Here is an 11543-nt window from a genome sequence, read left to right on the forward strand (position 1 = left end):
TCAGACACGACTGAGCAACTGAACTGAACTGATCTTTCATATTTTTCCATCCTTTTATGTCTGTGTTAATTTCTCAGAAATTTCCTCAGATATATTTTTCCAGTAGAAATTCATTGCTAGGTTTCAAATATTTCTGTTCTATTTGTATACTGCTTAGGTCCTTCTCTTTGTTTCTATTATTGTTTTTCCCTCTACTTCACTTTTATAAAAATATTAGTATATATTTATTTTACATATAAATCTGTACACTACAACATACTCCTGAAATGTTGCTGTCTTTGTTGGTGTGGTGAATTCTATCCTATAATTATTTAAGAAATCCTGGGGAAGAAGAATTAAATAACAACTAAGGAAATGCCTCTTCTATTCCTATACTTCTATCATTTAGCATTTTGACAGGAGTTATAGCAGAAAACTGAATTACTTTATTATAATACCTCATTCTTTCACCAGCCAAATTACATCCAAATTTTTCATGTGGATTTCTTAGCCAATTTCTACTTGTAGGATAGTGGGATATTTTCTCAAAGACTGACTGGGCAGGATAGTGTGAAGGAATATAGCAATCATGCATGGATTCAGCTTTATTAGTACTCCAGAGTCTTCAATGTCAATTACTGCATTAGTGTAAACTTCAGATAACTGAACTCCCTAATTATCTTTAAAGATGTTAGGAATGAAGTCTCTTAATTCATCCAAATAAAAAAAAATTCTTCAATAAACTGATGAATTATACTCCTATTTTTACCAGAGGTTTTAAAAATTACATTTTTTTCCAGTCCAAGGAAGTAAGATCATTTTTTTTTTCACATTTTATTTATTTATTTTTTGTTCTGGTAAGAACCCTTAACCATCTTACATTTTTAAGTGTGCAGATCATTTTGATAATGGAATATGGACAGTTTCTACAACAGGTCTGTTTTATTTTCTAGATGCTCAAGGGCTTAGAATTTTTTTTTCATTATCTGCTATATCTGCTTTACTACTGAGGTTTGTGAATGACTTCCTTTAAAATTATATTGGTGTCCCTGGAAATTTAATACTGGATGCATTACAGCTATACCCTCATTGAAATCAGTAAAAGTCATTTTTGTTGTTCAGTCACTAAGTTATGTCCAACTCTTTGAGACCCCATGGACTGCAGCATGCGAGGCTTCCCTATCCTTTACTATCTCCTGGAGTTTGCTCAGACTCACGTCCACTGAGTCCGTGATATTATCCAACCATCTCATGCTCTGTTGCCTGCTTCTCCTTCTGCCCTCAATCTTTTCCAGCATCAGGGTCTTTTAAAATGAATCAGCTCTTCACATCTGAGCGACTAACTTTTGGGGGCTTTCCTGGTGGCTCAGATGATAAGGAATCTGCCTGCAATGAAGGAAACTTGGGTTTGATCCCTTGGTCAGGAAGATCCCTTGGAGAAGGGAATGGCTACCTGCTCAAGTATTATTGCCTAGTGAATTTCATGAACAGAGGAGTCTGGCGGGCTACAAAGAGTTGGACACAACTAAGTGACTAGCTTAAAATTCATATAACCATTTTAATATTCAACTCCCACTAATTATACCAACAAATTATAATCTCCTATTTTACCCTCTTCAGCATTGTTTCATGATTAATCACATTGTCACACCTGCAAGAGCGGATGAGGTCGGAACCCCTGCATTCACTTTTATGTCCAATACAGGTCAATGCCATGGACGTGCACTGTTCTAAAAATGTAACCATCGGTCACATGTGGCCATTAAAATTCAGGCCTAAACAAAGATAAATTAAAAAGGCAGTTTCTCTGATATGCTAGCCACATTCAAGAGCTCAGGGGCCACATATGGCTGGTAGCTACCATATTGGACAACGCAGATATAGAATATTTTAATCATCACAGAGTTCTATTAGAGAGCGCTTCTATAGACAATAACCCATTTGATTCAAGGAACTCAAACGTGATTCTTAATTGAAAACAATACCTCTGTGAGTAACCATATAAAGTTTTATCTATCAGAGCACCACATCAAAGTTCTCCTCTATTTATATGAGTGATTTAGTCAATTTCATTAGTTGTGTAAGAACCTCATAGTGCAACATAATACTTGTACATTTTAATCACCTTTTATAACTACTGTAATAAAATCAGACTTCACAGAGAATTCTAATGAATCAAATGTGACCATCCAAGTGCCAGAAACTGTCGTCTTAAAATAGAACTGATCTGTGAACAGTTTTAAACATATCAACCTTACAATTTATATACTTACATGCAGTCATATCTCAACTATCATATCTTTAGTAGTCATTCAAGATAATATGCTTAAAACTTTCTGTTAAATGGTATTGAAGGATTCTATTCATATGGAATGACATCTAGAAAATTTCTTTTCATTATCTTCAGTATCTAATATTCTCTTTCCAATAGCTTTATCTCTGAAAATTTTAAAGTATTCAAAATTGAAATGAAGTTATCTTTCCCAGGAGATTGTATGACTGTGTTTCACTTCCCTGGTGGCTCAGACGGTAAAAGCATGTGCCTACCATGCGGGAGACCTGGGTTCAATCCCTGGGTCAGGAAGATACTTTGGAGAAGGAAATGGCAACCCACTGCAGTACTCTTGCCTGGAAAATCCATGGATGTAGGAGCCTGGTGGGCTACAGTCCATGGGGTTGCAAAGAGTCAGACACGACTCTGCAACTTCACTTTCACTTTCATTTCATAATCAGAAAGCAGTAAATTATGTCTGGCTTATCTGACATGATTTCCTTTACTCATTGTTGTATGGCCTGGACTATTTGTTGGGTGGACTTCATTACTACTTTGATGTGATAGAAGGAATTCTGATGTACTACGTTGTTTCCAGACACTTCCAACTTAACAGTCAACTTTTTGGTGCTTCAGCAAATTTAAAGTTGAGAAGATATTTGGGAGGTATATATATTATATTAACACATTCTCCATCAATTATTTCTAATTATATCATTTCAACCATACTCATCCCAAGAAACATCACATAACAAGAGGACCACAAAAGCTCCACTGTTGGCTACAACACCGGGTTGCTACATCATATACTGCAAAATAATACAAAGGAATTGTGTTTTGTAAACTGCTGCTGCTGCTGCATCACTTCAGTCGTGTCCGACTCTGTGCGACCCCATAGACGGAAGCCCACCGGGCTCCCCCGTCCCTGGGATTCTCCAGGCAAGAACACTGGAGTGGGTTGCCATTTCCTTCTCTAATGCATGAAAGTGAAAAGTGAAAGGGAAGTTGCTCAGTCGTGTCTGACTCTTAGCCACCCCGTGGACTACAGCCTACCAGGCTCCTCCATCCATGGGATTTTCCAAGCAAGAGTACTGGAGTGGGGTGCCATTGTAAACTAGTCAGCTAGAAAAAGGTGTTTAATTGACCAATCTATTATTGACTTGTAACCGTTTCTTTTTTCTTGTAGTAGGATATTATTGTACATATCAATAATACAGTGATACAATAATATAATCAGTATAATATCCATATCCTTGTTCTGATCTTTACGGTTTATTTGCTCATTGTTACAAGTTTGTGCCCTCAAACACCATCACTCTTGTCCCTCTATCTCCTTTCTCTAGTCACCATCATTTTACTCTGCTTTTTCCAGCTTTCACTCCTTTTAGTTTCCACATATAAGTGATATGAGACAGTACTTGTCTTTATCTAACTTATCTCACTCAGCATAATGCACTCCAAGTCCATCCCTGTTGTCACAAATGGAAAAACCTCTTCTCTTCTCATTGCTAAATAATATTCCAGTGTGTATATGTAGCACACTTCTTATCTATTCATCCATAAATGAGCATTTGTGTAGTTTACATATCTTGTCCATTATGAATCATGCTCCAATAAACATAATCATATATATATTTCATTGAAATCCAGTTTTTATTTCCCTAAGGTATTAATATATACTCAAGAGTGGAAATTCTGGATCATATGGTAGATCTATTTTTAGTGTTTTGAGGACCTTCCCTAGTATGTTCTATCGTAGCTGGACTAATTTACATTCCCACCAACAGTGTACAAATATTCCCTTTTCAGAAAAAAAAAAAACTTGTATAAGAATTAGTGTCTAAAGGACTAAATCTTAGAATGCTTTCCTCTGGAGAAAAGTAAAAATTAGATAATTTTAAAAATAAAATTAAAAAAAGATTCTTTTTTGACTACATCCTCACCAGCAACTGTTGTCTCTTGTCTTCTGGACGGTAGCTATTCTAACAGATGTAAGGTGATGTATCCTGCTTTTGTTTTGAATTTCCCTGATGAGAAGTGTGCAACCATTTCTTTATCAGAGAAACCAGCATCTTTTCTAAGAGAGTATGTGAGAATTTCACCTGCTGCGGCAGCTATTTGTCTACTGTCAGCCACCAAAGGCATGAAGAGAGAGTGTGAAGATTTTCACTGATCACTGTGACCATTACTGCAGAGTCATCTGACTAGACCACAATAGAACCAACCTCAGATCTAGCCAATTTTCCAGAAAATACTCCTACTTTTCTCCGGCCTATGTTTATAGCTATATTTCTAGTCCTTGCCCACCTTCCCCCCATCAACCCCACCCGTCCTCTCTGCAGCATTTAAGCCTCATAAGCGGGTATATGGGATCCTACTCTGCCGGGCAGACAGAGGGGTTTCTCACTGAGTGGAGTCACAGAAACCTCCCTTAATCTATAGGACTACAATCTATAACAGTTTTCTTCTGTTATGTGTAGTTTTAAACTGTGAAAATAACAAGTGTGTTTGTGTGTGAGAGAGACAGAGACTGAGAGACAGAGCATCTCATAGAACTTGAGTTGTGGAAATGTCAGTGTAGCAGGGTTTTTATAAGTGCATTTTCAGGCTTTCCACTTTTTTTTTCATTATTTCTCATTTCTTTACCATGTTGCCTTTTTCAACTAAGGATCTTGTTAGCCTCTTATGACTATAATTCATTTTTAAGTGGACCTAATGGTTCTTATTCGGACCTCTTAGTTGGCTCAGTGGTAAAGAATCCAACCGTCAAGCAGGAGACGCAGGTTTGATCCCTGTGTCGGGAAGATCCCCTGGAGAAGGAAATGACAACTCACTCCAGTTTTCTTGCCTGGAGAATTCCATGGACAGAGGAGCCTGGAAGGCTACAGTCCTCGGGTCACAAAGAGTCAGACATGACTTAGTGACTAAAGAACAACAACAATAGTTTTTATAATGGTACCTTTGCTAACTCTATATTTTCACATTGATCAACTGTCTTACATCAAAAATTCAGAAAGTAAAGGGATAGTGTAAGAAATGTGGCAGCAAAAGATAATCAAACCTGTCCCCTGGATGCATACACATGCCCACATGTGCATACATGTGCACCCACTGACAAACAGCATAACATAGAGGCCTTCTCAGCTCAACTCCAATTCTCCATCCATTTCATTCCAAGACAAGAAAAAAAAATAATAAAATCAATAAAAAATTCAAATAAATTTACCACCACAAATAATTGTCATGAGGAATTCACCTCTCATATATCTCCTGGGCTTATTTTTTCATCAGAAAAATAAGCTATACAACTACAGTATTAATGGGAGGCGTAAGATTTCTTTAAACTGATTCCAGAGTTATGAAATCACATCTGGAGAGCTGTAGCAATTATCTTTATAAGACTTCTGCTGAAGAAGGGGAGGAAACCTCTCACTGGGATAGAGAGGAATGGATTTAATAATTTGGAAAATATTTCCTGAGGCACCAAACATTTGAATTCACTAACTTTCTGCAGTTGAAGCCTTTATCATCAGTAATTGTTAATATACTGTTAAACTTATTTCCTTGTTTTCTCACTTACTTTCTCCCTTATTTAATTCTTAGGTTATAGGGAGGAAGAGTGATGGGATTGTCTTTTAGAATTTTTTTTTTTTTTTAATCTTCGGTTCAGTTCAGTCGCTCAGTCCTATCTGACTCTTTGCGACCCCATGAATCGCAGCACACCAGGCCTCCCTGTCCATCACCAACTCCCGGAGTTCACTCAAACTCACGTCCATCGAGTCAGTGATGCCATCCAGCCATCTCATCCTCTGTTGTCCCCTTCTCCTCCTGCCCCCAATCCCTCCCAGCATCAGAGTCTTTTCCAATGAGTCAACTCTTTGCATGAGGTGGCCAAAGTACTGGAGTTTCAGCTTTAGCATCAGTCCTTCCGAAGAACACCCAGGGCTGATCTCCTTTCAAATGGACTTGTTGGATCTCCTTGCAGTCCAAGGGACTCTCAGGAGTCTTCTCCCCAACACTACAGTTCAAAAGCATCAATTCTTCGGCGCTCAGCTTTCTTCAGAGTCCAACTCTCACATCCATACATTACTACTGGAAAAACCATAGCCTTGACCAGATGGACCTTTGTTGGCAAAGTAATGTCTCTGCTTTTGAATATGCTATCTGGGTTGGTCATAACTTTCCTTCCAAGGAATAAGTGTCTTTTAATTTCATGGCTGCAATCACCATCTGCAGTGGTTTTGGAGCCCCCAAAAATAAAGTCTGATATAGTTTCCACTGTTTCCCCATCTATTTCCCATGAAGTGATGGGACTAGATGCCATGATCTTCGTTTTCTGAACGTTGAGCTTTAACCCAACTTTTTCACTCTCTTCTTTCACTTTCATCAAGAAACCAAAAATTAAATGTCTTTTTCATTTGTTGTTTGGTTGGTTATAAAGAAACTGTTTATCTCCTGTCAACCTTACTTCAATTCTGTGTTTGAGTCTGTGAGAGAACAGCTTAAGACCACTCTGTGGTTGTTCCTACCCCTTCAGTGGCCAGAGCCGTGGGGACTGCAGACCAGTCCTAGACGGCTGGGCTGAGGCTCAGTCTTCGGAAGGGAACTGCGCCTTCTCAGGTGACTTGGGGAGGAGCAGCAGTACATTTGGGAGCTGGAGCACTCCATTCACCCAAAATTCCTCCCTGGTCTCAGGACTTTCCAGTAATGGTTGCTCTTCCTTTTCTGCCTCTTCTGGGTCACAGCGGAAGTAGAGATGGTGCTGATCTCGCGCTAGGGATGATGGGGCACATGCGCAGAACTTCTGCAGCGAGCATCCACTACTGCAGACTTGGGAGTGGTCTCCTGTGTTGTTCCCGTGATGATGGCGATTCCCCCATGGTGCAGAGGAGAGTCTGTCAAACAGAGCAATGGTGGGTGGGTTCATATTAAGACGCATCTGTGAGAGGCTACTTACTGATCAATTCTGGGATCGGGAGGCTCCGGCAGCGGTGGCTCTGGGAAGCCTGCCTGGATCTGGTCACTGAAGGTTCCAGGAGTAAAGCAGCCAGCGAAAGGAGTGGCCCCAGTGGTAGCAGCAAACTTCAGCTCAACTCGCTGGCTAGTATTCCTGGAGGATAGGAGGCCGGCATCACTCAGGTGGTACAAGCTGCAGAACTCTCCTCTGTTCTCTTTAGATTTATGACATACGTGCCATCACTTTTCCTTTTGTACACCATTGTTCCAGTTGGAAATCAAGATTGGTGCCACCTAAGGGGGTTCCCACTGTTAGAAATTTGAGAACACCTTGTTCCTTGCAGGAAATCAAAGACTCAGGACATTGTGAAAGAAACCAAAAAGATATCAGAGAAATGATGTGTGTAATTTTTGATGTGGGTGACCCTAGCCTGAAGCGGAGAAGGCAATGGCAACCCACTCCAGTACTCTTGCCTGGAAAATCCCATGAAAGGAGGAGCCTGGAAGGCTGCAGTCCATGGGGTCGCAAGAGTCGGACACGACTGAGGGACTTCACTTTCAATTTTCACTTTCATGCATTGGAGAAGGAAACAGCAACCCACTCCAGTATTCTTGCCTGGAGAATCCCAGGGACGGCGGAGCCTGGTGGGCTGCCGTGTCTGGGGTCACACAGAGTCAGACACGACTGAAGTGACTTAGCAGCAGCAGCTAGACTGAAGGTGTGATCCATGTGCACACAGAAGGGATGGGAACAGAGCAGTGCATTTCCTTCAGTAAGTGAAAAGATATGAAGACAGAACAGATGCAAAATTATGTTTGGAAATACAGTGAAGGGAGATTGGGGAAATTCCAGATGGTGATTTCTATTTCCTCTTTGGAAGTTTTCTGTTGAGAGTTGAAGGCATTAAAGTGGAGATGGGTCAGGTACTTAAGGGGAGTGGAAAAGAAATGGAATCACTGTGGTGTATAGTGGAAAACAAACTGATTTGGAAAATGAGATCAGGTTTCTGGCATACTTGGGATACCTATGCATTTGACAATTATACATTTATAGTGAAACCCATTCACCCTGTTTTAAATTTTCTTGCAGTGCTCTAGCTGTCACTTAAAGGCATTAAAAAAATCAGATAATTGGGTTCTTCCTAGTTTGAAGTTTTGCAAAATAAAGGGAAGTGAAATTGGAATATTGGAACAGGAAACTAAAAATGATGGATTGTAGAGACTAAGAGGATAGAAAGCGGAGAGGAGATAGGAGAAAGCTAACAGATGTGAATAAAGTATGGATAAGTGAACTAGAAATCATAACAGTGTTGAAGCACAATCCTACTACAATTCTTTTTATAAGGAAGTTGTGACTATCAATTGTGCTTAACAGATTATTTATGTGTTTATTTATTTTTTGGCTGCACTGGGTCTTCATTTGCTCTGTGCGGGCTTTTTCTAATTATGATGAGCGGGGGCCACTCTTTATTGCAGCATGCAGGTTTCTCACTGCAGTGGCTTCTTTTATTGCAGAGCACAGACTCTAGGCACACAGGTTTCAGCAGTTGCAGCCTGCAGGCTCAATAGGTATGACACATGGGTTTAATTGCTCTGTGGAATGTGGGATCTTCTTGGAGCAGGGATTGAACCCATGTGCTCTGCGTTGGCAGGCAGATTCTTATCCACTATAACACGAGGGAAGTCCTGGATTATTTAAATAAGTGCTATTGGAGGTGAAAGGCTTTAGATGAAGAAAAGTTCCATGGTCTGCATAGAGTGTATAGTAAGGTGGAATGGAAATGAAGATTATCTGAGAAGAGGAAGTGTATCATTTGTTGGTGTGGGAATGTTCCCTTTACCCATGGAGTCAAACAAGCACCAGAAATATGTTAAAGAAATACACAATATATGGGAGCCTGTGAGACAGTCTATGGACTTTTTAATATAACTGCTGATACTGTTGTCCTTTCGGTCATGTTTGACTCTTTGCAACCCTGTGGACTGTAGCCCACCAGGCTCCTTTGTCTGTGAGGATTCTCCAGGCAAGAATACTGGAACAGATTTCCATGCCCTCTTCCAGGAGATCTTCCTGACCCTGGGATCAAATCCACATCTCTTACGTCTCCTGCATTGGCAGGCATGTTCTTTATCACTAGTGCCACCAAGAAGCCCAATATAGCTTTAACCACTGTAAACGTCTGATACTTTGTCTCCATGAGTAGAAACTGTGTCTATTTTGGTTATTTTATCTCTAGGATCTAACACAGTTTCTGGCACATAAAGGGGACTTGGTGGATGTTTACAAATGAGTGAATGCATAAACAACTGAATGAAGGATGGTGTGGTAACCACTTTCCAAAGCTCATGACTCCCACTGAGCTTTGTCTCCTAGTACTCACATCCGTGTATAGTCAGGTCCCACATTACACCAGAGTTGGTCTATGTGACCAGTAGACCACAGTGGAGGTCAAGGAGTGCTGCTCTGAAGGTAGTTTATAAAAGCCTGCAGCCTCCATCCTGGATCACTTGCACTGGAGGAAGTCATGCCATGAGCAGCACATGGTGAAAAACTGAAGGAGTACATGTGTGAATGATTTGGGAAACAAACCCTCAGGCCCCATCGAAGGCATCAAAGACTGAAATGCCAGCCAACAGCTCAACTGCAGTCTCTTGAGAGACCCTGAGCCAGAACCAGCCAGTAAAGCTGTACCTGGATTCTTCTTCTTTTTTTTTTAATTATATATTTATTTATTTTTGACTGCCTGGGTCTTCACGGCTGCAAGTGGACTTTCTCCAGTTGCATGAGTGGGGCAAACTGTGGTGTGCAAGCTTCAGTAGGCTCTAGAGTGTGGGTTCAGTAATTGCAGCACATGGGTCTAGTTGTCCTGAGGTATGTGGAATCTTCCCGGAGCGGGGATTGAACTCATGTCCCCTGCATTGGCTGGTGGATTCTTGACCACTAGACCACCAGGAAAGTCCCGAGCCTGGATTGTTAATCCTTAAAAATGATGTGAGAGAATGTTATTTGCCTTAAGCTGTTAAGCTTTGGAGTGATTTGTTATGCAGCAATAGATAACTAATATAGATGGTAAGCCATTTTTAAAGTACATTTCAAAACTTATCTTTTTTTTTTTACAAATAATTTCAGAAATTTTTCTCTACTTTGACTCCATTCAGAAGGAGGGTTCCCTAAACTTCCACCATTCTTCCTGCCCCTAATTTCAATTATTATCATTTCATGAAGAGGAATTTTCAGCCTGTAGGTCTATGAATAAACCAGGACAAAACAATTGCTTCCTGGTCTCAGGAGATAATTTATATTTCCTTTGATATGTTCACAAAATCATAAACAATGTCTCTACTCTTTACATTATAGTAATTTTAAGAGTCTCGTATTTCTACATTAGTAATAAAAATACCATAAAACTTTAGTGTTTAAAGGCATAAAATACCACTAGATTATGGCATAGTAACTTATTTTCTCATTTCATGAGATATTGTGTGCTGCTGCTGCTAAGTCACTTCAGTTGTGTCCGACTCTGTGTGACCCCAGAGACGGCAGCCCACCAAGCTCTGCTGTCCCTGGGATTCTCCAGGCAAGAACACTGGAGTGGGTTGCCATTTCCTTCTCCAATGCATGAAAGTGAAAAGTGAAAGTGAAGTTGCTCAGTCGTGTCTGACCCTCAGCAACCCCATGAACTGCAGCCTACCAGGCTCCTCCATACATGGGATTTTCCAGGCAGGAGTACTGGAGTGGGGTGCCATTGCCTTCTCCAGACATATTGTGTAGGCTGATACAAAAAGTATAAAGACTTTTGAAATTGCAACGATTGGCCAACTCACACCGATTTATTGCCATATTTGGCATGTTCTTCAGTTTTTCTCAAAAGTGAAAACAAGCCAGTATAATAAATCATAATTGACACAAGCCACAAAATGCAGTTTCAGCTCAGGATAATTCCACTAACACTTAGTTTTGTTCATTTCATTCTGAATAATTAAAATCTCAATAATAAAAATACAGCAATAAATTGGAAACTTTACTTTAGGGATAATTAATTTTGGATGCAATGCAATTTCTGTTCAAGTCAACTATTATTTTTAATTCATCTCATTGCTTAAAAAATGATTCATTACATGGTAAAACTATTATATAAGGATAGTTTAAAAGCTCTTTATATTTGTCAGAAAAAAAGCAGTTCAATGAATTAAAAGGAATACTGAATGTTATTTATCAGATGGGCCTATTTTCAGAAGATATTTTAGACAATTCTAAAATTAATTTTAATAAATAGCAAATCAACACAGTTAATTGATAGTTTCCCATATAAATTTTGTTAAACAAAGTAAATTA

This window comes from Bos javanicus, chromosome 4 (genome assembly GCF_032452875.1).
Source record: "Bos javanicus breed banteng chromosome 4, ARS-OSU_banteng_1.0, whole genome shotgun sequence".
Classification (NCBI taxonomy): Eukaryota; Metazoa; Chordata; class Mammalia; order Artiodactyla; family Bovidae; genus Bos; species Bos javanicus.